This window comes from Panthera tigris, chromosome C1 (assembly GCF_018350195.1).
Source record: "Panthera tigris isolate Pti1 chromosome C1, P.tigris_Pti1_mat1.1, whole genome shotgun sequence".
NCBI classification, from domain to species: Eukaryota; Metazoa; Chordata; class Mammalia; order Carnivora; family Felidae; genus Panthera; species Panthera tigris.
The window spans coordinates 184,615,537-184,642,262 of record NC_056667.1 but is presented as its reverse complement, the minus strand read 5'-3'; the positions used below and the strand labels follow the sequence as shown (position 1 = coordinate 184,642,262).

At 39.6% G+C, this 26,726-nt stretch overlaps 1 protein-coding gene and 1 long non-coding RNA gene across 7 annotated transcripts in view; one reads left to right on the top strand and one right to left on the bottom strand.

Moving 5' to 3' along the window:
* Positions 1–26,726, bottom strand: part of SPATS2L (spermatogenesis associated serine rich 2 like) — a 165,009-nt gene that overhangs the window by 85,295 nt on the left and 52,988 nt on the right. The window contains exon 1 of one of the 5 annotated variants that reach the window (XM_015543201.2): positions 8,247–8,291. The exons of the other annotated variants lie outside the window; for them this stretch is intronic. The gene's annotated coding sequence lies outside the window, so the exon portion shown is untranslated. Of the gene's footprint in view, positions 1–8,246; positions 8,292–26,726 lie in introns of those variants that run through there. 5 annotated transcript variants of the gene reach the window in all.
* LOC122240994 lies at positions 12,056–26,569 on the top strand. Of its 2 annotated transcripts, XR_006220879.1 has the most exons (5): positions 12,056–12,304; positions 13,494–13,608; positions 20,893–20,964; positions 25,817–25,904; positions 26,004–26,569. It is a non-coding gene; the product is annotated as an uncharacterized LOC122240994 (long non-coding RNA). The 2 variants fall into 2 exon arrangements; XR_006220878.1 differs by lacking the exons at positions 20,893–20,964; positions 25,817–25,904; positions 26,004–26,569 and adding an exon at positions 16,857–17,203.

Below are 26,726 nucleotides of genomic sequence, written 5' to 3'. Positions count from 1 at the left end.
GAGAATATATATATTATACCTATGGAACTATGAAGGATCAAAGGTGACAGCTGGATTTGGTACTATTTGTTAGGATAGATCTGTGAGCCACAATTCCTTTCATTAGACTAGACTAGCTAAATCTTCTGGACACATCTAATCTTGCCATTATAGATGTGTGAAATCTGACAGAAAAAAGTGTTGTGTTTTTGTTTTGCTTTGATGTCTAGGATTTGGGTGTGAAGCATTTTCTAAAGCTGGAGTGTTATAATCCACAGAGAATCAGGGAAGAATTTCATTGAGGACAGAAAATTTCTGAGATCTGAGGAAGTGGCAAAACTGAATGGTGATCTGTATTTGTAGATGAAATACACACACACACACACACACACACACACACACACATATTTCTTTGGCAATTCCCTTTCTCTTTGACCTCAAAGTCTAACTCAAGAAGACTCTTCTTTGGTAGTGGTGCCAGTAAGATTAATTACAACATTTTTGTGTGTGTAACACACACACAAAAGGGAAGGAAAAGCTGTGTGTGTGTGGAAGGAAAAGCTGGCTCCGAGGGTGGAATGGGGTTATTACAGGTTTCTCAGACAGAAAGAGAAGATAATTACAGGGACCGTTCTTTGCTCATTTTACTCCCTTAATATTTTTCACCTGTGTGGAGCACTGGCTCTAGGCTCTCCCTTCCAGGTGGATTGCAATGCTCTCTCTACATCAAGGCTTTCTGCTGGCTGGTGTATAACAGAGAGATTGGGGAATCAGCTACAATTCCGGTTATGGAAACTAGATGGAGGATTTTAATCTAAATAAAACTTAAAGAATTAAGAGTTTAAATGGCTAGACGGTCAAACAGTTCTATTGATAAGGACAAACATTAGGGCAAGGTTGATTATCAGTGTGCTGAAGGTCCTTGTTAAATGTCCACACCCTCGGTTTGGCACTACCTCTGGATTATTGTGAAGCACACCTCACACTGGCATGGCATCATATGCCCACTACCCTTCCAGAGCCGACTCCCTCTCCGCTCTGAAAATGATACTATGCTGTGCCTCTATTCTGTTGGGATTCTGTGTTTTGCTACGAACTCTTTCTGGACAGTCAGATCAATTTGATCCGAATCTTAATTGTTTCACTTAGATAGTTAAGATCTTTTCCTCCACTACACATATTGTCATCTCCTCCAAAGTAACAAAACAAGCCCAGAGACTGACAACTTGAAATCCCAGCCCTTATAGTTGCAGACCCCTGAGTTAATCTGAGAATCGTTTAATGCTGTGAGTGATAGGTGTTTGGGAGCAACACACCTCACATCACACGTGGTGACACACTTGGTAGCTTATCACTACTGGACACAACTGATGACCATATCCTAACTTACTTTGATCAAAAGAGCTTTTAAATCCTGGTTTCTAATTCCTACTATCACTTAAGAGTGTTCTCAGAACTGACTAGTTACTAAAGCCTAATCATTCAAATCCGTAAATACATGTTCCATACATATCAATCAATATAAAATTAAAATAACCAGAAATTCTTGATATTGATGTAACATTTCAATAGCTTAGATGTTGCTTGAAATTTTTTTCCTTAAAGTTGTACTTTAGCTTTTAGTAATAATATTACAAACATACATAGATACCATCTAAGTTTTATATACATCCCAGAGAAATATGTAACAAATAGTTATATATTATATATTATATTAGTTATATATTACATATACAAATAGTACCATATATATATATATATATATATATATATATATATTCCAAAGTCAAAACTTATTAGGAAAAGATATCAACCCCAAAGAAAAGAATTTCACAATTTACCACCAATATATCATCTATATACTTCTCCAGTGTAAAATTAATAACCCACAAATATGGTTACCAATCACTTCATGTGCAAAGTTATATCAAACTGTACTATTCATTATGCAAGATCTTACTTAATATACATTAATGACAGTCAGAAAAATCTATTAGTTTATAACAAAGATAAATATTCTTTATGAAAAATAAACCTGAATAGCAAATATGTTTCAGCATTTCTAATTAATACAATTCAGTGAAATTTAATATATGTGACAATCTAATCAACTACCAAACTCTGAGTTTAAAAAATATATGTATCTATAATGCTCACACAATCATATTCAACATAAAAAGTGAAAACAAGTTATTGAAATGCCAAATTGCTTTCTGACTCCGTTTCCCTCATGTTTTACTGGGTAGACAGTAATAAAGTTTCACTTTTGTTTCTCTAAAACCTATTACTGCTCTTAGAGTCACTTTCTTTTTCCCAGGTATTACATCACTTTTCTTGAATTGAATTCAGGGAACCAGAGGTGATACGTAAGAAAAATTTTTAAATAACGATTTTAACAATTTTTTTCAAGATCATTTATGCAAAGTTCTCCCATGATCTATAAAAGTATAAAGGTCACAATGCATAATTAGAGCTGTTCACAGAGTATTTCATAAATCATCATAATATAGCTGAAGGGGATAGGTTAAGTGTCAGACATCCTGACAATAAGGTGCAGAGTAGGTAAATGAGCAAGTTGATAGAAGATGGGGATCGACTGGCTTTCTGGCTGATCATGAGAATCACCTGGAGAGCTTTTAGAAACAGAGATTCCTGGGCCCCAATGCCAAGTGGTATGGGGGGTTTGAGGCCTGAAAAAAGCAACCCCCCCAGGTCATTTTCATGCAAAGCCAGATTTGACTGTGGCTAGACTGCACTGGAATGTGCTGGGGCTATAAAATATATCCCAGATTTCAAAGACTTACTACAAAAAAGTAATGTAAACTGTCTCAATACTTTTTATACCTATTACGTGTTGAAACAATAATATTGGACATACTGGGTTACATCAAATGCAACATAAAAATTAATTTTACCCATTTCTTTTTACCATTTAAAAAAATTTTTTTACAATATTTTTAAAGTTTTATTTATTTATTTTTGCGAGAGAGTGAGTGGGGGAGGGGCAGAGAGAGAGGGAGAGAGAGAGAGAATCCCAAGCAGGCTCTGAGCTGTCAGCACCGAGCCCGATGTAGGGCTCGAACTCACACACTGTGAGATCATGACCTGAGCCGAAACTAAGAGTTGGATTCTTAACCGACTGAGCCACCCAGATGCCCCTCTTTATACCTTTTTAAAGGTGACTACTGGAGAATTGTAAATGGCCTATGTGGCTTACATTATATCCCTACTGGAAAGTGCAGTCCTGGAGCAGCTGTGCTGAAAGTTTGATTCCCAGAAGAGCAGTATCAGCGGCACCTAGGAACTTGGTAGAAATGCAAATTCTCTGTCTCTCGCTATAGACAGAATGAATCAGAAGCTCTGGGGCAGGCGCACAGCAATCAACATTTAGCTCTCCCCACCCCCGCCCCTACCCCCCCCCACTCCCCCCCCCCCCCATCCCCACAGCAGGGCATTCAGATGCACACAAACTAAGCTCTGAGAGCCACTACTCCAGAGTCTCCATCCTGGGAATATTAAGAAAGGGCCTCTTCCTTGATCTCAATCACTACACACAACAAACAGATTCTTATAGAAGCCTAGAGAGATAAATGCGGGCCCAGTTTCCCACAAATTACATTAAAGAATGATCTTTCCACCAACATACTATTAATAATTAACACACTTATGGGGTAGTTATAATGCAGGGCACGCTAAGTACTCAACACATTTTTTTCAGTTAATGCTCCCCCTATAAAGTAAAAATGATGATTATCCCCCCATTTCACACATGTGAAAGCTGAGGCCTAGGAATTCAGTAATTAAGCCAGAGTGGCAGGACCAGGATTCAAACCCAGGCACTGACTCTGGAGTCCACTTAGAGCACCTCAAAATCATCATAAACAAGTTATGGGGCTCAGTGTATATGAATTGCAGCAAGAATTCTGCAAGGAGAATGGAACCCATCCCAGGCTTTGGCTTCTCAGGCCAGGCAGGCATGTGATATATGCCTTGTTATCTATGCAGGGCATACAAACTGCAGAGCAAAACTGCTAAACTCACACAGGAATGGACAGGAATATACTTGTTATAAAGAGATGGCTGTTTTCCTGCGGCTTCCTACCTCAGACGAGAGTGTAGAAAGCTGCATTTAGCTGGCCCTGAGCCAACAAAGTGTTTCCTTGGCTCTCCAATGCTGCCCAGGGGCTCCATGACATTCCAGGGCCTAATGTTTTAACTGCTTCTTCTTTCTAAATTAAAGTAGTTACAGTGTCTATGTATGTGACTTCGGTACAGCCTAGACAGTGTTGTGATCATGTGGGTAGCTCCTGAGACATTTTCTCATGGCTGCCTCAGAGAGAAGAATCAGGACAGATCTTGTGAGTTGGAAGTCAATCCCTTGATGTGATTGGTGGAAGCAGCAAAAAGCTTCTCAGTCAAAACAGAGTGTCCAACGGTCTCCCAGAGTGCCAGTTCCTAACCTGTATAAACTTAACAGACATCTGCATTTTTACTTGGTTTATTACAGCACGCTATTACCTCTGGAAGAAGGTGCACTGTAACAGATTAATTTATTTGACTGCACTGCCGTCAACTGGCCCTCAGCAGAGAGCAGTGCTCTGAGAGAATGAGAAACAGGTCAGGTAAGTTTTCAACAGGTCTGTCTATATGGGGCACCACATCCTTATGGACATCTGAAGAAAGGTTCTAGATCATCACAGTATATAGCATGAGGGGCTCAGGTCTCCAGCTGTAGAACAAGAGGCTGGAGTTATAAGGGAAGTGAAATAATTTTACCTATGCCCTTCTGAGTTCTTACCTGAGACCCCTCTATAATAAAAGACAGATTCACAAGGGAAAAACAAACAGAAGTTTATTAACATGTGCACTCACGTATAGAAGGGAGGTACGCAGGGGAAAGTGAGGTGCTCTCACTGTGGCTTAGAATTCAGAATTAAATACCATGTTAACAGGGAAGGGGGGGGGATAGGCCTCTCAGAGGACAGCAAATGATTTTGAGGAAAGACGAGAGATCTGATAGTTTGTAACCAACGTGTTTAGGCATGACAGGAGTCAACAGTCTAAGTTGGTTGACAAAACTGCCAGAGGGAAGTTCAGAGATAGCCTCTCCCTGCCTTTGCTGTTTTTCAAATGCCAAGAGCTCACAATAATCAATAGGTCAAGGTGGCATATTTTGGTAGTACGTCCTGAACTCCTACAATCACATTTTGGGGTGGCATATTCTCTACCCTTCCGAGTAGGACCTCTGTGGCCCTTTTCAGCTCTCAGACCTTGCAAGTGTGTAAGGGTCCTGGGAATGAAGGGAGCACTTAGCAGCCAAGGCAGCAGAAAGCTAAAAATCCACCTGAAAAAAAAAAAAAAAGCATGGGGGCTGTCTCCAATGTACTAGGCTGTCTTCCTGTAAAGATCACCTTTAAACTGGTCACAGACTAACTGTCCAGTCCCCCAAGCATGACCAGGGGTACTTGCATGCCAGCTGAAGAGGGAAATAGTGTTCCTTCTATGAAACTGGGGCTTCGCTTAAATTTAACGTTACATAGGTTCTCTGTTGCTTGACTTTCCTGTTGCCTGAGCCCTCTCTTCTGTTTTGTGCCCTCTTCCCTTTCCCTCAGTCCTTTGCTGCCCCTTATCTGGTGCTGTAATTACTGAGGTCTCTTATATTCCAAGTGCTTTAGCTCTTTCTTCTGTGGTTTAATTCCCACAGTTTAATAAAAGTTCTTGTGCGGTGCCTTGTTCCTTAGAGGAAAGCTGCTTTAATTATTAGGAATGAGGACACATAAACAATGAAACAGAGAATGGTGATTAAAATATGAATTTCATATAAAGATACTTACCTAGACTTTTTTTGTTTAATTTTGCTAATTCGGAGGGGGAAAAAAAAACCCTCAAGGTTGCATTTTTATTCAAAGACACTTCAATGTACTAAACTCACTGTTAGAACAACTTTGCTGAAAAGCATTTTAAGGGCAAATGTCAGAAAAAATTTCACATTTAAAAGCCCAGGCTCTGCCTCTTTTGAAAGGCAGGGTTAGCCTTTGGTTTAGAAATGTCGCTGCCTACGAAGTTCTTTGTGGGGGGAAGAAAGAAAATTGAATGTTTTATTTAAACAGGTCATTAACAGTCAATACTTATTTGAAAAGGCCTGCTTCCAGAGGCAGATAAAAGCTTCCAATCACTTAGAATATCACTTGAGCGCATCTAGGGCAAGATGTGCTGATGCAAGTTTCAGACCTCTATGGGAGAACGTCTTCACTCAACAGCCCCACAGCGGGGTAGGAGGGCAGAGTCATCCCAATTGTGCGCCCTTGTATATGCTGCACACCCAGAGCCAGCAGAGAAGAGCACAAAGCACACTTTATGGCCGGCCCAGCTTTGAATTTTTCCATTTTAGTACTGGCAAAGGCGTATGAATGAAGATTAACCATTTTTGCATAAAGTGCCAAACCACCTCTCCACGCCAGCAGAGTGTAAATGGAAGCAAAAGAGCAAAGGCCAGCTAAACTGAATGCGGCAGGATCTCAGGCACTGCAAGCACACGGGGTGGGTGTGTGGCAGGCTTTATTAGCATTCAGCTGTGGCAAGATTTTCCTATTTAATTTGAAATGATTTCATTTCATAGGTCTTTGACAGCTTGAGAATATAAATAAATGCCTTTTTCTAAAAGTGACCCAACGCTGGCTCCTGGAAGGCTCTGCTTCTGATCGAGGGGCTTTCAAGCAAACACGTGTTTCCATAGAGATATGGGTGACCCGGGCCTGGTGCGAGTACCTACTTGTACCAGCAGTTCAATTATGTTTCAAGATGCAGTGATGTCAGCTCAAGTCTTTAAAACATGCCCGTCCTCAGAGAAGCCTCAGGAAAGGTGAAGTGACTGGCATTATGAGGTTCAGAAGAAGAAATTCTATCCTCTCCAAGCACGCCATAATAGTTTCTCTTTCTGCAGATTACGCTAGTTTGCCCCCCATACCCCTACTGCCCATTGAACGAATCTCTAATCCCAGAGGGGTATGGACAAAAAACCAAGCAAGTTCTTCGCACACCTGAGCACCAACTGCCTTACACAGACTCCCCAAATGCTGAAAAAGAACACGCTTTCCCTCTCTTCCCTTGCTCCCAGTTCTTCAACTAGCCATGGGCAATCCCTACAGAGAGGGCAATGCTTTTTCTTATTATCTGACAAACATTCACTAAACACCTTGGATGTACCTGGCTCTATGGGGAATGCTGTCAGTGGTTACAAAGTAACACTTACTGAATTCTTACTGTGTACCCGATACAGCACTAAGCACTTTTCATATATTAACCCATTTAATTCTCATAATAACTCTATGGAGTACACTATCCTCATTTTATTAAAAAAAAGAAATGGAGTGACAGAGAGTAAGCTACTTACTCAAGTCACACTGCTAATAAGTGCCTGAGCTGAGCTCTCAGCTTGGACCTCCTGATTCCTTCTATTACTGGATGGAGACAGATGTATACACAAAAACACAGACAAGAGCCAGATGAGGAGGTGGTGAAGGAAATCAGAGTGTGGACTCAGGAAATCAGAGTTGGAATTGAGCTGGCTTAAGGTTCTGGGCAGGGCTCAGAATCAGGACTGTGGTCTGCCCAGCCTGCAAGTCTCCTGGCAGAGACCAGGCATAGCGGAGGGCTGGAGGCATGTGTGCAGTCAGCAGGGGCTGTATACTTTCTTAAAACTTTTTATAGCAACTTTATAAGGAAAACATAGATATTCATCTCCCAAGAAAACATGCATTATGGTTCTGCAATATAACTCCAGAATGGCAAAGAGAAGTCCTAACTAAACTTGGCAAAGAAAGGCTACACGTTCAAAGCCAACTCGGGAAGCTGGCTTATTTGTCACGGAATAAACACCGGTAGAGAAACCATCATCTTTTCAGTGCAGAGTCTGGTTTCAGAAACCTCTGTTCCAAGGAGCTCACAATATTCCTAATTCATTAAGTCAGAACTCTTTTAGGAAACATTTAATGATTTTCTCAGAGGGGCAGAGAAAGGTTTTTCCTACTGTCTTGAAATGGCACTGGCACTGACTGAGTAAAGACAGTAGAAGATGTCTACCTTACATGTACTGGCATTTGGTGGGAAAGGAATACTAGGAAACTGAGGCAGTGCCTCACTATCCAGCAGGAGAGAACCCACCAGCAGCCAGCCCCTCTAACACAATGACACCAACCCCACCCCACCCCCAAACTCCTGGACATAATTACTCCTGGGACTTTCCGACAAAATCAACCTCAACTCACTTTTTAAGGCTTCCTGGTGTGTTCTAAATCAGCTCCCAGCACAAAGCCCAAGTTTCTGGCTTTGTCAACACGCAGATAAGCCCTGTTCCCCAACTGGCCCACCTTTATCAACACGTTTTTACCATGACCAGTACGTCATCGCAGTAGTGACGCAGGTGGAGTCAGAAACAGGGTAGGTAGCCGGATCCCGGGTGTGGCTGAGTAACCAGCAGTAGGCTGGTGGCCTCAGCCACCTGAGGCTCAGAAGGACTCACCCTCTGAGAAACGGCTTGTTCCCTTTCTGTAAAACTGGCCAGTGCTTTTGCCTTTGGGTCCCTGTTAGTGAATGCCCAGTTCTTCATTCTTCTTATCTTAGGGAAGGCGTAACTGTAAGACTGAATTTGCAACCTTTACACTGACTGCCCCAGAGGCTAAGAGACAGTACAGGCTGGGACTCCAGTCATCATTCCAAAGGTCAGTTTCTGGGTATGGTCATCTGCTAAAGGCTTCTAATCTTCCTGTGACACTCATGCAGCATATGAATCAATTAGCAAACATTCCTGGCACTATACCCTGAGGCTTGCTCTCTCCCCTCCCCCTTCTAAAACCTGTTCCTGGTTTTAGGGGTGCCTGGGTGGCTCAGTCAGTTAAATGCCAGACTCTTGATTTCGGCTCAGGTCATGATCTCCCAGTTTCTGAGATCGAGTCCCACGTCTGGCTCTGGGCTGATGGCATGGAGCCTGCTTGGGATTCTCTCTCTCTGTGTCAAAATAAATAAACAAACTTAAAAAAATAAATAAATAAAACCTGTTCTTGGTTCCAGACCTAACTGGAAGCATCTGTTGGCTAATTCTGCACTAAATGAATAATGTACTACCATGTCCACATGTATATACATTTTACGAGGGGTCATGCTCTTGCTCAGAGGAATGAAGTTCTCATGGTGAACATTCAGTCTTTACCAGTGAAAAGCTAATGTGAGGCATATGAGGGTGGGGATAACCATGGGTGGAGGGCTGGAGGGCAGAATGGGCAAGGCTTTCTTAACTGTTACATCTGTTTTGCCTGCAGGCAAGTTAATCCTATATACGATACCTATGTTTGCTGGTTTGATTTTTAAAAACCCAGCCTGTAAGTTCAACATGTTGTCAGAAAGGTGCTGTTTCTCTTTAGGGTCAGGCCTGTCTTGGTCCCCACCATGTCAGTAACCACCCACAGGCAAAGTCACCAGGGAGCCCCACCCCCACCCCCAGCTGGCCCTGTGGCAGAGTGGCAGAGGCATGTGCATGAATTATGGTGCTTTTTACAACGTGCATAGCATCTTGGGCCCTTAACTGATTGCAGAGAGGAAACTGCCTATTTTCTGCTATTCAGCTTCTTCCTTATCTTCTTATGCTAGAAAACAAATAATTACAATTTACCAAGTTTGAAACTCAATTCTGCCTCTTACTAGTTTTGGGATTTGGGCAGATTACTCCACGTCTCTATGCCTCTGTTTCCTCATCGGTAAAATGAGGATAATAATAATAAGTACCTCACTGGGTGGCAATGAGGATGAAACGAGTTCATATTTGTAAAAGTGATTAAAACAGTGCTTGGCACACACAAAATAAATAGAAATAGAGAAATAATCTCACTAGATTCCTCCATAGCCTGTGTGGTTGCTTTCCTATAATCCTCATTCTACAGATGAGAAACTAAGCCTTAAGAGGTCACGGTCATGCATCAAGCCAGCGAGGGAGCTGGCCCTTGAAACACAACCTTCCAAAGACAAATTGCCCTTATATGTCCACTTTCCCTAACCTCCATCTCGGACACTGCCACCTTACAGGATGGGGGCAGCTCTGGAGGGGAGTGGGTGGCAGGCTAAGGCCCAAATGCAGCATTACTACGAAGGACGCAAACTCTCAGGGCTATGTCCACAGGGTCATTTGTTTTTCGTGTTGTTTTTCACGAATACCTGTTCCCCTAGGATGGATTGGAAACTCATGCCAGGTCACAGTTTCTGGCCGTGGGGATAGCCAGATGTGATCAGTGCTCTGGTGACCAAATTCATAGCTAAGGTACTTGTCTTCAGAGGACAATAAACAATTACAATATAGAAAGAGCAAAGTTCAAATAAAGCCTTAGAGCTAATTAGAGAACAACTTAAAAATTACTAAATCTTTTATACATTCTGATTTCAGGTTAATTGTATTAAGATGGATAAAAAAGAGAGAATTAATATGATTTTAATGCCCTTGGGTTTATTCTAATGCAATCACACATAATAAAAACTCATTTTGACCATTTTATGATATGCTAAAAATTCTACAGGTCATATTTACTATCTTAGTAAATTTTCTTTCAATTTCTAACTGTAATGAAAAATAGAAATCTGTCACCTGAAATATGCTGTAATGGGAAAATTAGTAAAGTCCTTTAAAGCATTTCAAATGTACAAGATTAATAGATTTAATGAATTACAAAAAGAATCCCTTCCCTCTAACAAGCCTATCTCTGATAAATTACACTTCTTTCTCTTTTCCAAAATACTTAGGAGAATGCCTTTGATAAGTAAATGTTCAGGAAAGACGTGGAAAAAAGAGGAATAAATGTCCTCTCATTCTGTTTTTCCCTTCTTGGTCGCAGTGAATCTTTACTAATTCATTCCCTAGTTTTCAACACCTAGGACTGGGTTATCACTTTAAATGCCACCATTAAACCCAGCTTTGTCAAATGTTGTTCTAGTCATGTCACTTTACACACACTCCAATTCACTCCTAATCCTCCTCTCCTCGTATTACCAAACCTGCAATGTGTTGGTCATTCTCAGAGCCAAGGTCCCATCATGAGCACTGAAGCCCTCCACATCTTCCCATATCGAACCTCATATATCCCAACTCTTTAACCAGGTGACTTCCCCAATGTCTGTTACTTATTTTACCACTTCTTCATGCAGAGTCTTGTATTTGGGGTAACCAGGGCACCAGACTGGCCCGCTAGTTCCCCTCTATCAAAACCTATATACACTCTGTCCAAAAGAGAAGACTGAAATTGTACCCTTTCTATGGAATATGAGAAAACAAAAAATAGTTGCTTTTCAACCCAATGCTAAATACACTGAACCACTACCCTTACCATTTATATATCCCTGTTAACTCTACCCATAGATACAGATTTTTTTTTTTTTTTGGCTGTGGACAGTAAGGGCTCTTTGTAACCCTTTCCCATGGCCTGCCTGCTTACTCCTTTAATTTACAGCATGAAGCTGTAAGAGGGGAGCAGACAGACACTGCACCATCTCTCCCTGCACTGAGCTCTAGCCTGCCCTGCAGCTCAACTCACACTGGGGGAAGTTGGGAAAGCACCAAATGCTTACAATGGTCTACAGGCCTCAGCAATATGTAGCTTAATCTCTTCCAAATCATTTTTATAAAGATTGATCAAAACTGGTTTTTTGTACAGTAGTTCAAATATTGTACAGGCCTCTCAAATAAATATAATACATTATTTCCCTTTGGAAGACTTTCTGTTAGTCATCCAATTTACCTTAAAGCAATTTTCAGGTATAAATGTATTAGGTTTTGATCACTTGTTTGATGAAAAAGATCCATCTCTCACAGCCTTGATTCCACTTATACCCATTCTTGGCAGACTGATAGAGACAAGCAATTAGAGTTGTTTGATTTTTTACTAATGCTAAAAATTTCATCATCCAGCCTCAGAACATATCCTTTGAGTGAGTTCCCCATGGGCTGGACACTGCATGTAGAGGGGCATCCACACGTGTGTGTAATATGGGAAATGGTACTCGATGCCTATTCTTGAGGAGTGCATGTTATGGGGCGTCGGTTCTCTTGGTCAGAACCAAGAGAACTAAGAATGCCAGTAATGGAATCTTAAATCATTCTGAAATGACTAATCATGTTTATTAAAGGGGCTTCTAGAGGGGAAGACAGCTTTAATTTAGGTGGGTATATTAGAGCTCCTGAGGCGAGGTGCTCTTTGGTACTACTTTAAGGAAATAGTGGCAATTAATGGGAATAGCCTTTTAGGTAAGAAGAAAAGCAAAACTGAAACCTCTCCGGCAGAAACAAGTAAGTCACATGTGAGGCCAGAAAGAAAGCCTACCTACATAGTGCAGAGAAGTCAATTGATAAATATTTATTGGGGGCCCACTATGTATCTTGGCTAGATGCAATGTGTTCAGCTTATTGTAATGCAGTATAATTTTAAGATTGGCTCTGAAGAGAGATAAGACTAGCAGGCAGTAAGCGATTAGATGACAACAGAAAGCAATACGTGAAAGGTGTTATATGGTGTGGTTTCAGCTGTATGCTTGTTGTGTTCATAATGCTGCAAAGAGATAATGTCCTTGTTTTGTTTTCCTTTTAGCAAATGGGAGAGTTCCTTCTCATCCCCATCCCACCCCAATTCTCTGACCCATTCCTGTCATTTTGGTTATGGGTTCTGAAACTAGACCCAATTTTCTCTATTATTTTTGAAATGCTGAATTGAAACTTGACTTTAAAAAAAAATTATTTCAACTTGAAGCAAATTAATTCTTTGTCCTTTTAGTTTTGCAAAAACATACTCTTTAATCTGACTAATATTAAATATACACTCCAAAACAAATAAAAGCTATGTAGCTGAGTTTCATTTCGCTCCAGGAAAGCAACTCATAAATTACATTGAATATTTCATTTGGTTTTATTTTTACCTGGTTTTGCATCCTGGGAGATAACCAACTTAACCAAACTCAGTCTTGAGAAAGAGATAACCAGATGCTGAAAAGACACTCTTGTTTGTTTTACTAAGTGGTTCTTTTAAAAAATATGAATAAGTATTAAAGAGAGAAAATGTCTTTGGAAATTAATCTACTTAAAAAAAAATCTATTTCTGAATGGCTGCCAGCCAGACTTCAGTTGGTTTCATTTTTCATTTCAAGCTTTCTAACAATATATGACTAGACAGAATGAGACCACTCTAGATATCTCATGGAAAACATAGGGTAAGGACTGAGGAAAGACTACAAAGACTAAATAATGCTTAGAGTTTTAGTTTAAGTTTTTAAAAATCCTGAAGCTACACTGCATTATGGGAAGAAAATAAATTTAGCTGTGACAAAGCATTCTCCTTCTTCAAACCTTTGAATAATCAATCAGCTTCTTGCTTTACAAAGGCTTCCCATATCTGATAGCGCTGCCATGCCTTTAGCAAGAGCTATCATATGGGGAGCTCATTCATTCATTCAACAAATGCTTAGTGAGCACCTTCTTTTGCCAGGCACTGTCCTAGGTGCTGAGGAATACAACAGCAAACAAAATAGACTCCTCAAGCACCAGGCTGGATTTTATCTCTTTATGTCTATTTCACCAAGTTCTCACAATGCTCCTGCAAAGTAAGTATCATTATCTTCATTTCATAGATGGGGGAAGTAGGCATACAGAAGTTAAGGCCTAGGTCCCAGAACCAGTCAATAGCAAGGCAGGAACTCAAAACCTCTGAAACTGATTCCCAAGTTTGTGCTTATTCTATTAGACTACTGTCATTATTTTGGTTCAATGCAAATAAAGGAAAACAATTTAAAAACTATATTTAATGGGTTCACTCCACTTGGGAAATCTTTGTATTCACAAGAATTAGAATCAGAAATGTAAAGCTGGCTTGGCAAAAAAAGTCAAATGGGACAAAAAAGTTATCAATGAGAAGAACAATGTTTTGTCTGTGTTTTAACTTTTGTTCTCCCCTTCTCAGGGAGGACAAATCTTAAGAGTAGTGTGTCTCCTGTCACAGAATTTGTTCAAGCAGAGGCTGGTTGACTACTTAGTGGGATGCCGGAGAGGGGATTCACTTATAATTCAGGAAAATAGGGGACCTCTGAGTCCCTTGATTCTCCCCCTGGAGAATCTCTCCAGGATTCCAAAAGGGGAGACAAACTAGTTTTGTAATCTTTCCTCAGTCTTTCCTCTAAGTTTCCCATGAAGCATCTAGAATGGTTTCATTCTGTCTTAGTCACGTATTGTCTGAAAGCTTGAAATGAACACTGAAACCAAGTTAGGTCTAGCTGACACTTGCTAGGCATGCTCCCAGAAGTGATAGCTTCCCTTTGGGCTCTTTGTGCCCAGGAGTCTAAAATGGTCACGGAAAAGGCCTGCTTGCAGACAAGACTGGAAATGCTTCCAAATATATGGCTCTGTTGGAAAATAATATATGACTTACCATTAAGGCAAAATCTAAAGAAAATTGTCACCAGAAAGGCATGAATACCTTCTGCGTAACTTAGTTTTGTTTGATTTGGTTCATAACTCAACCTGACTCCCATGGAATGCATCTCCAGGTCTCAACTTACTCACAGTCCTGCAAGCTGGAACAGCTTCAACACTCACCATCCATCCCTCACTACTTATTTCACAAAGAAAGGTCTAGTAATTGTCCATGTTTCCAGAATCTGCAGTTATAAGGGATTCAGAGTTCTCCTGTCTTCCTAACCTGTAAATGAACCTCCTTTCCAATATCCTCAATAAGTGGCCATCCAACATCTTCTCAAACAAATTCCCTGATGGAGATTCAATGCCTCTTAACATAGCTTCTTCTGCATGAGGCTAGTTGTGAGTAAATTCTTAGGTAAAACTGAGTCAATCACCTTCCTATAACTTCCCATGCAATGCTTTCCTAGTCATGCTTTCAGTTAACCCATAAATCTAACTACTCTTCCCCAAGTGTCACATTTGTCCTAAGTATGCTTTCTCTATACTAGTACACAATCATTCACAGAATCACAGGATGTTAGACTTGGAAAGGACTTCATAAATCTCTAAACTATTTTATGGACAAAACATTTTGTATTGTCAGACCTTTAGAACTTTGAGAGTACGCTCATTCTTCATGTGATATAGCGTTGAGTATTCTCACTCTGATATATATGATATCTATACCATATATATTGTTATGTTATATCTATCAGGTACCAAAATATTATATACCAGTATGTATATATATTGATTCTATGGTTTTATTATTATTAATTTTTAATTTTTTTAATGTTTATTTATTTTTGAGACAGAGAGAGACAGAGCATGAGCAGGGGAGGGGGAGAGAGAGAGAGGGAGGCACAGAATCCGAGGCAGGCTCCAGGCTCTGAGCCATCAGTACAGAGCCTGATGTGGGGCTCGAACTCATCAACTGCAAGATCATGACCTGAGCTGAAGTCGGGTCCTCAACCGACTGAGTCACCCAGGTGCCCCTATTATTTTTTTAATGCAACCTAAGATTGCATTTTATTGAAATCACATCACACTGTACATTGGTCATAATGAGCCTATATTAATGAAACCCCTAAGACATGCTCATTCAATCAATTAGTAAGTCTCATTTCCTCAGTCCTTACTTTTACAGATGATTTTTTTGGAACTTAAGTGCATGAGGTTATATTTACTTCAAATTAATTTTATCTTATCAATTCAGCCAATTTTACAGTCTACTAGAATTTTTTTGGACACCAAATCTACACCTTGCCACTTCAGCTATACATTTCACTTTGGTCATTAACAAGCTTGAAGGATATCATTGATAAAACTATGCCATTAAGTAAACAGTCTGGGATTGAATCTCAGTGCTGACACCTAAGAAATGTGTGACCTTGAGGAAGTTACTTAAACTCTCTGTGCTGCAGATTACTCATTTATAAAGTGGAGATAAGGGGGAACCTGGGTGGCTCAGTCAGTTAAGCATCTGACTCTTCATTTCAGCTCAGGTCATGATCTCGTGGTTCATTGAGTTCAAGCCCCACATTGGGCTCTGTGCTAACAGTGCAGAGCCTGCTTGGGATTCTCTCTCCCTCTCTCTCTGCTCCTCCCCCACCTGGGCTCCCTCTCTCTCAAAATAAATAAATAAACTTTAAAAAATATATAAAGTGGTGATAAAAGTATTGACTGCATTGGATTATTGTAAGGATTAAATAAACTGATGCATGCAGAGTAACTGAACAGTATTTCACACCTAAGAATCTCATAGGTGTCTGTTATTTTTTTAAATACTTTATTTTTTATTTTTTAATATAATTTATTGTTAAATTGGCTTCCATACAACACCCAGTGCTCATCCCAACAAGTGCCCTCCTCAATGCCCATCATCCACTTTCCCCCTCCCCCACCCCCCCCATCAACCCTCAGTTTGTTTTCTGTTTTTAAGAGGTGTCTTTTATTTCTATTATTTTTATCAAATTCATCATCATTGAAGTCATTGCTAAAGAAAAATCTAGAATAAAACAGACGTAAAGGTCTATAGATCCCTCTCTGTGATAACATGGACCTATTCTTTAGCACTCTTTGGATTTGGTTATGCAAGCCTACTTGTGAATTCATTTAAGTACTGTTATTCCATTTATATTTCTCTATTAAATCCACAATGAAATCTTGAGATATTGTGAAAACTGGCTGGATCATATTTCTATATTACCATAACTACCACATTTTCTTCATCTTGCATTCCGATTACTTTATTGACCAGGAGTATCATTTAGTCCCCCTGGACTTCTTGCTGGTGACTAATAATTATCACTTTCTTTTCTGAATATTCTAAAAAATTTCAGAATAAATTCTAAAATTTTGCTGAGATGTTACGTTTTCTCTTTTTGCTAATCTCTAGGCATTTGGGGCTTTATCTGTTTGCTGACATTCCCTGAAGATGGCTGGCTGGAGTGGGAGAGTCACAGATGTGATGTTCTCAGTCCCATAGCTGCAATCTGGGCCAGGAGACCCCAATCCGTGAGGAAGGGCTTAGGATCTGGTATAATGCTACGGTGGGCCTCAATTCCCTCATCCACATTTTGTTCTACCCTTATCAGGTGGGAAATCATGATCCTTGATTAAAAGCCAAGAATAAGAAGAGATGTACAGTCCTTTGTTTTGCCCATCAGAGGTCCTGTACTTTTCTTGTTATTTTTTCTCCAAAAGTAAAACAAAATTCTATGGTAAAAAGTACAACTAAAAATAATATTCCACTCTTGACAGAAATTGTAACCATGTCATTATCAAAAATGAGAATAACACACTTGACATCATGAGCATTCCAGTGTTCTATGTCTACTTTACTTTATGACTTTAATTTTTTGTAGGATTGTTCCTTGTGAGCTTTTTTAAGTCTCTTTTGTTGTTTTAGTTTTTTTTTTTTTTAACATAATTCAGCTCACTCTGGACTTTAGGCTTCTTGACACCAATCTAATGGGATTATCTCTCTCTTTGGTATTTGTTCTTGGTTATTTGCCTGTCCTTGCATTCTTCTTTAAATAATCTCTTATATTTTGAGTTAATCTGAGCATGCCCTTTGCAGCCATAGCCATCTCTCTTCCTCATTGTTTTTGAACATTCAAACCTCTAGTTGCAATTGTTCAAAACATTGTAGACTATTAGACTTGACAAATGTGTGTGTGTGTGTGTGTGTGTGTGTGTGTGTGTGCGCTCGTGCATTAGCTTTGATAATTTGGGAAAATACTCATGATTATAAGAATTTCATTACTGTTTATTGCTTAACTCATTATATATACAATAAAATGTGTGTGTGTGTGTGTGTGTGTGTGTGTGTGTGTGTGTGTGTCAGAGAGAGAGAGAGAGAGAGAGAGATCTATTGGGTATCAACTATGTACCATGTTCTGTCCTATTTACTAGGATATAAAGATAAACATGATAGATACACTCCTGCCCTCTTGAAGCCTGAAGTTTTGCAACAAATAGAAGTGACTGGGGGAGCCTGGGTGGCTCAGTCGGTTAAGCAGCCGACTTCAGTTCGGGTCATGATCTCACAGTCTGTGAGTTCGAGCCCCGCATCGGGCCCTGTGCGGACAGCTCAGAGCCTGGAGCCTGTTTCAGATTCTGTGTCTCCCTCTCTCTCTGACCCTCCCACGTTCATGCTCTGTCCCTCTCTGTCTCAAAACAAAACAAAACAAAAAAAAAAAGAAGTGACTGAAAAGGCAATCCTGATCTAGCATGACACTGAGAGCACATAGCAAGAGCCCCAATTTCATTTGAAGAATTGAGTTTCTCATCCCTTTAGTCTAGAGTTTCAGGCCATTTCTTCGCTGAAATGTGAAATTTCCCTCCTAAAATCTGTGGTACACATCTGGCTATATCCATCACCTAGTCCTTGGTTACCACAAAAGCTAAAATGACATGGTCACAATTTTCCAAATGTTGAGCACACAGTAGACACTCAAATATTATTGAATAAATGAATAAAGTTTCCTTCTACTTCTATTTTACCAATCTCTTGGTGAAAATCAGATCCAAAATAGCAGTTCTTTTCATTTCCTTTACCCTCTTAGAGAAGAAAATGAGGTAAATTGGTATCTGAAACCCTGTTTTCCTTTAACCACAAATAAGACTTCTATTTTTTTAAGTTTATTTATTTTGAGAGAGGGGTGGGGGGACAGAGAGAGAGAGGGAAAGCACAAGCAGGGGAGGGGCAAAAGAGAGAGAGAGAGAGAGAGAGACAGAGAGACAGAGAGAGAGAGAGAGAAAGAGAGACAGAGAATCCCAAGCAGGTTCCACACTGTCAGCATGGAGTCCAATGTGGGGCTCAAACTCACGAACCGTGAGATCATGACCTGAGCTGAAACCAAGAGTCAGACGTTTAACTGACTGAGCCACCCAGGTGCCCCTAAACATGACTAAGACTTCTAGCAGATACCCAAATAGTTTAAGTTTTTTGTCACTCCTATTTACTATTTTTGTGCTACTTTTGTATGCTGTATCAGAAGTAAATTACACCCATGCTTATAGGGCTGAGTGGTTTCAGTTCATTCATTCAGTGAAAACGATTTATTGAGTGCATACTACATGCAAGAAACTGTTGTGGACACTATTTTTTCCTTCCTCCTTTTAACTTCGCCAAGTGTGTCCTCTCTTGGATTTTTAGATACCCACCTTTCTGTCTATCCTAAAACATCTGGATTCCTGCTCCATAGGAACAATTCATTTTCCTTGTTTCGTCTCTGTCAAAAACTGCCGTTTACCAACTTTTTCTTAAGTGCAGATTAATTAAAGCAGGTTTCTCAATCTTTTGATGAGGAAAACATTATTATTTTCTTGTGATGCTATTGAAATATCAAATTAAGTAATTTTTAAAAATCAGAGCTACGAGAGAAAGCACTACATTGTTTATGAACTGCATCTATAACCACCTGCCATTAAGAATCATTGATCTTAATGATGGGAATAACTAACATGCTAACAGAATATAGTCAAATCTCTAGTATAATTTAGTTGGTCATTAACATGACCAGTAACTTTTAGGGTTTGAACTTTAATTTATATATCCGTATACCCCACATGCAGCCTAAAAATTAGAATTCACTTTCAACACTCAGGCATGTAAATATGAACATTATTTTCTTAATTTCTTTGATCTACTTTTTACAAAGTAATTTAAGCAATTTGTAATCAAAATGCAAAAACTGTGTTCCCAATAAATGCCAATTTATTTTCCATATGAAATAAAGATATATTCTTATCTTCCTGAAAAGTATACATTTTTTCATCAAGGTTTCTATACCAAATATTTGAATCAGGTCATTTTCACTGGCTGTGAATTGAGCTCAGAGTAACTTGTCAGTAAAGGAACAACAAATCCATTTGTCTTTGGTGTTTTCTTGGTGTGTTGCTAATAAACTGCTCTGTCTACATGAGGTCATGGCCACCTGACCTGGAAATGGGCTCTGCTGAGTCAGGAGGTCAGAGATCATCATGGATTGCTAAGTAAGCAATAATGCATAAAAATAATGGAGACAGAGGGGAAAAGACCCTAATGCTAATTAGCCCATAAGCTAGGCCAAATACAGTTTTGTCCAAAGATAAAAGGAATTCGGCATCGGGCCAGAAAACTTTCAATTAAAAGCAGAAAATAAAAATCATTTGTAGTGAGTTTACTTAGAGTACTGATGTTTTATCGCAGTAGGTGTATCATTTCAATAATATTGATCAAGACTTTGCAATAGGCTGAGGAACTAACTTTGAAAAATTTTAAGTCTGTTTTGAAGTTTGAGTTATTCACAATTACAGGAAATATAGAGGAAATTTTAGGAAAAAGTAATTATACCAATAGAAATTCTTAGTAAATGACTACTTTAGATTATTACATATACAAATGAAATATCTAAACATGTTTAATTTACTAGCAAGAAGTATCTGAGATATACTAAGATTCTGGTTCCTATGATAATTAGTGCTAGGAATGTAGGAGAAAGCAACCTCCAAAGTATATAAGCACAAATACAATCTGGTAGTTTGACATGGATTCCTTCACCAGGAAGTTAACCTAACAGACACCATGTGTGAGTTACTACAATGGTTTACATTTGCCATTAACAATTTTACAACAGGGATGTTAGTGGTTCTCTTTTTTCCTTTTATTTTCATATCAAATATTTCACACAGTTATATATGGTATCATATCTATTACCAACTCAAGTCCATGGATAATCAGTAAAAATTGCAGATCTTTTTCTTATTTGTAACTACTATTCTCACCCAGTAGTTTTTTTTTTAATTACCTTCACTTGAAATTCTTAGTACAGCAAAAAGTTTCATTAACTCCCAAAAATAGATGGACATAAGAATAAGAGAGTAGACATACACAGACTTTGTTATTTTCTCAGGCTTATGAGGCTCTTTTCATTTGTATCAATCAGTGTAAGATGAAGAGAGTATCCTTCAGAAAATAAACCCTTGGGTCAAGAACAAAAATATCAACATAAGAACAGGTATGAATCTATTGACTATTAATGTATATAAGTGAATGGAATGAAATAATCAATCCATGTTCAAGAAATTAAGTCCATGGAAATGCTCCCAACTTGTCATTTGTAAACTTTGATTGTGGATTTATGGTTTCTGGATAGCTAATGAGTTGCATTAGAATCCCAGTATGTTCATGTTTGAAGAGAACTTTGTAACATCTCAGTGAAATTTCTCTTTTTATAAATTTGGAAACTGAGACCCTAAGTGTATAAGGAACTTGTCAAAAGTCACACAACTAGAAAGTGGCAGGGCCAGGACTTGAATATAGGTTTTCTGTTCTTTATATATTCAAGAACATTTTATCAAAAACTTGCTATATACATGGACTTGTACCAAGTACCTAGGGAGAAAAACAGTGAGCTGAATACAAACTCTGGCCTCAGAGAACTTTGATTCTGATGAGGGTTACCAGACAAATAAACAAGACACAAGTCAACACATGCTATTATAGAGGATATACAAGGTTTTATTAGAGCACTTTGACTTGGGGGGCAAATAAGATCAGGAGGGTCAAGGAAACCTTCAAGATGGATGTTAGATCTAAGTTGGGCCCTGAATTATCCAAATGAATGGGGTGCAGTGAGGAGGGAACAAAAGGGAAGAACGCGATCTCAGCAGAGGGATTAAAATACACCAAAACCCAGATGCAAAAGACATTCAGGCCTGACAGGGTGTTCAGTATCCCTAGAACCAAATGAAGAGAAAAAAGATGAATCTAGAGAAAAAGAGGTCTGTGAATCAGGTTATGGAGCCTCAACTTTATCTTGAGGGTAGCAAGTAGTCCCTGAAGGGTCACAAGCATGGGAGTGAAATGGCCAGGTGTACATTTCAGAAAGAATGCTAGGGTAGTGTGGGGATCAGACTGGTGTGGAGGGCAAGAGAAGTCTATGAGCCCCTGATATTGGAAAGGGGATGTCCTGATCCTTAGATAGAAATAAATGCCCCAATAATAAAGGTTGATATATCATTCTTTTTTTTAAAAGTTTATTTATTTTGAGAGAGACAGAGAGAGACAGAGAGAGAGTAGGGGAGGGGCAGAGAGGCAGAGAGATAGACAGGGAGAGAGAGAGGATCCCAAGCAGGCTCTGCACCACCAGTACTGAGCCTGACGCAGGGCTCAAACTCATGAACCGTGAGATCATGACCTGAGCTGAAACCAAGAGTCAGATGCTGAACTGACTGAGCCACCCAGGTGTCCCTGATCCATCATTCTTATTAAAACTTTTGTTAGTGCACTGTAGAGTCTGAGCATCTCTGAGCTCACAGAAAAAGTCCAATTTATGGACCTTGAAGACTAAAAACCAAGGTTTAAAATATGGCCTCAACCAAAAGGTTCTGCATAGGCAACAGGCTAGCAGCAGTCCCAGTCAAGAGTCACACTGCTATTGCAGCCAAACCAGTACAGATGCCACCGTCCCTGGGTCCCTGAGCACCTAGCTATAAATGGGGCTAATTATATCTACTTATCTACTCCATAATGATATTGTGAGGACACTCCCTCTTCCTCAGCAGGAAATGAGAGTAGTAATATCTATTTCATAGCAATGCTGTGAGTTAAAAGTAACATATGTAAACACACAGAGTTTTTACACAGGGTATTAAGAATACAATACTGTTAGTTTCTTTTCTTGTAATAACGCAAAAGCTGTTCTCTGTGAAAATAATTGACTCGACAAAGATAGAGAAAAACCTGTGGACTTCACTTCATTTACACTAGGCTCTACCCAACTCACTTAATGAAGCAAGTCAGTGAATGTTACATTGTGAAGATTCTCATTTCAGCAGGGATTTTCTTAGTTGTTAAAAAAGTAAGAACACACACACACACACACACACACACACACACACACACTTTCTTAAAGTTAAAAAAAAGAAAACTATACACCCGAGTTCATCCTTCCCAGCCCAGCCAGGCTCTAACTTGGAATGCCTCTTTCTGGAATGGAAGTCCCACATGGCACTCCCCCTCCCTTACTGGGGTGCTTGGTAGCTGGCCCTTCTCTCCTCTCTACCACTGCTGGGAATTTCCTCCTCTACCTCTTCACAGACCCCACCAAAGCTTCAGGTATTACTTCAGACAGGGCAGAAGAGAGGGAAGACACAGGAAGAGAACAGCTTTGAGGGAAGGACCTAAGAGCTGGTTGTGCACGGAAGTTAGCAAATGGAATTTCCCACAATTGAAATATACAATCAATATTATCATGGATCTGAGGAGAAATCTACAAAATCCTTTTAAAGTGACAGGGCCAGCATAAAACTTGACTGTTGTCACTGACATAAAGAAAGAAATCTATCAGCAACATCAACATGGGAAAAGTACACTCAGAATGCAAACCTTGCTCATCTGAATACTGGCAAGGCCAGGATGTCCCTATGCTCCTGATGCTAAGTACTTCTCATGGATTATTTTATTTAATGCTTACAAGAAACCTGTGACATAGATCATTCTATCCTTCTCTTGAACAGGGAGGAAACTGGTGTACTAGTTTGTTATTGCTGCTATAATAAACTAGCACAAATTTAGGGGCTTTAAGGAACACAAATTTATTTATTATCTTTACAGTTCTGTAGGTCAGAAATCCAACATGGATCTCACTGGGCTAAAATCAAGGTGTCACCAGGCTGCATTCCTCTCTGGAAGTTCCAGAGGAGGATCTGCTTCCTTACCTTTTCCAGATTCTATGGCTCATCTCCATGGTTTAGCTCCTGTACCCCTTCATCTTCAAAGCCAGCATTGTGGCATCTCTCTGATTGTTCTTCCACTGTCACAATTCCCCCCCACGCTCTGACTTCAGCCATAATATCTGATTCTTTCACGCCTCAAGAGTCAGTTTTCACCCTCTTGGGGGTAATGTAGCACCTGTTGAGAATGCACAATCTATTCAACTGGGAGTATTAATACTGAGCTAGAACTGCTGTTTATCTTCCACCCAAAGCTCCTTGGCTTTCCTTCCTCTGCTGTGTCAGCAGCCATGTAGTTTGAATGGAATGGATTCAAGGCTTAAGCACCGAGCACAGAAAAATTTGTGCAGGGCAAGTGCATACTGAAAACTCAACACATGAGAGTTTTCATTATTATTATATTATTATTTCTACAAGAGACAATAGAAATGTTAAATGTGTACATCAAATAAATAATCAGCTGAGAAACATATTTTGAATGCAATTTTTAACATCCCCATATACTTAAATTAATCCAATACTTAGGTAAAGCTATATATTTATTTTTTGTTCCTGGTTAAAATAATGGATGTCCCTGATCTAATTCTGCCTTGGTTTTTATTACTTTTCTCAATAACAAAAGCCAGGAACAAAATCAGATTTTGCTTCTAGCAGTTTAAATAGATAAAATCAGTGTGACTGTCAAAATCCAGGTTGGTCTTATCAGGCTGAGATGAAAACCAGGTTTACATTTGAAAAGGATGAATGTGGACACTAACAGGAAAAAGCGCCTGGCTAATCGAGTAAACAAATACGACTTGCAAGTCCCAGATGGAGTATGTATAGCATTGTAATCAGCAAAATGTCTTTTTATGGTTATTTTCCTAGAACATTCGTAAAGTGATGCAGATCTTACAATGGGGTAGTACAATTTTTTTAAGTTAAAATTTTCATTTACTATCATTTAAAAAGTTTTATTTTTTTTTCATTACAGTCCTCAAATATATGTTACTGACTCTTTCATGGAAATGTAGCAATACCTTAAACTAATAGGATGACCTAGATCAAGGGGCAATAGAGCAGTGTGGTTTCTGTGTCCTGAAAAGAGAGTAACCGAGCAAAGCTGTGATCTTGGTTTTATGCCGAACCTAGTTAGTTTGGAAACTTCACTTAGATAATCTATTTATTAAATTTATTTTTCTGATAGAGAAAGAGCGCATGTAGGGCAGGGGTAGAGACAGAGAGTGAGACAGAGGATCCAAAGCAGGCTCTACGCTGACAGCAGTGAGCCTGATGCAGGTCTTGAACTCATGAACTGTGAGATCATGACCTGAGCCCAAGTCGGATGCTCAACTGACTGAGCCACCCAGTTGCCCCTAGATAAACTATTTTAATTAGGTTGTACAGAAGCCAAAGAATATTCTCGGAGTTAAGTAAGTTTCACCTTCACTCCTAGTAGCAGGAGAGGTGTACCTTTATTACTGAATGCCAAGCCTGAGATCCACTAGGTTGCAATGCCGATATTACCCAGCAGACTGGGCTATTCTATGGCAGAGAAGATTCTCTCCTTCTTCACATCCTTGGGTATTTTCTACACCACTTAAGAGTCCCCTCACTGAATTCATGGTCAAAACATGCTTCTCAGGCTGGCTCTATCTACAAAGCCAGGGGCAGGGCTGTTATCCCCATTATCCATTCTCTCCTTCTCTCTTTAGTACTAGAACTGTGAAGTCCTACCTGGGCACATGAGGACCCGGAGTATTTTCCAGCCTCCCTTGCAGCTCAGTCAGTATGCTCATGCAGCTTCGTTCTGGCCAGTTGGATGTGAATGGAAGGGAAATGCACAACTTCTTGGTTGTCCCCTTAAAACGAGAGATGCGGTTTCCTCTCCCTCTCGCCCCCTCTTGACAGCTAAAGGGTGACAATATCTTGAAATGGAAGCCATAAAGACAGGATGACAGAGCAACGAGATAAGAAGACTAGTCCCCTTCAGCGTAGAGCCTCTATGTCAGTCTGCATGCTGAGGAACACTTAAACAGGGACAAACTGATTTGTACATTTTGAAGCCACTGTTGTTTTGCTTTTACCACAGCAGAAAATCCTAACTAATATTTACTCAAAAATTTCCTTCACTGACCTTCCTAAAATTTCCAGGATTCACATTTTTGGATTAAGAAGATTTCTGTATCCTAAAGAACTATGTATTAATGTCCGAATACCCCAAAGAAATCAAAATGCACAGGTAAGAAGCTGTAAATTAGCACTGAATTTGTTTCAAGCTGACTACTTGGGATACACACACAGAAACACACAGAAACCACCATATAATTCTTTTGTTTAGTTTCCACAACTAAATCAGGGTGTGAAAAACTGAAGAGGATACAGAGAGGCACCACCCAGAAGATTCAAAGTAAACAAAAAGAAGTATATGATGGCACTGGATTGACTTGCTCAGTTGTAAATCTAGTGGTCAACTTAATATTGCTGTATCACACAGAAGATGGTGATGAACTGTCTCTTCCACTATGGAAAGGAAACCATTTTAAACGGAAGCAAGAATGTATTGACAGTTTGGGGAAAAGTGCTATCCGAGCTTATGTTTAATCATTTGAATTAGTTATTGAGGGGAGGCTGTAAAGTCTTTCTCTGTAAGTATTTAAAAACTGGATAATTTTAATTTTCCAGAATGTCATGTTAGAGTTTTGCCCTGTGAGCACAGGCAGGAGGAGCGAGGATGGACTAGAATGGACCTTAACGAAGTCCCTCACTCCAAGATGGAGTGTGCTTTCAATGCATCTCTCTCCTTCTCCCTTCCTCTTTCTAGAATGACATTAAATTACCTTCTGCTTACAAACAATGAGAAGCAATAAGCTTTTGTTTCTCTTTGCTTTGTTTCCCAGACCACATGCCTTCACCTTTCATCACCACCACCATCATAGTGGGTCTTTCATCCCACTATGTGCTCCAAACTGCAAAATTTAATGTTAGGGAACCATATGCACATGCGTGTGCATGTGAGTGTGCGTGTGTGCGTGTATGGTGGGGAATAGGGAGGGAGAGCTAG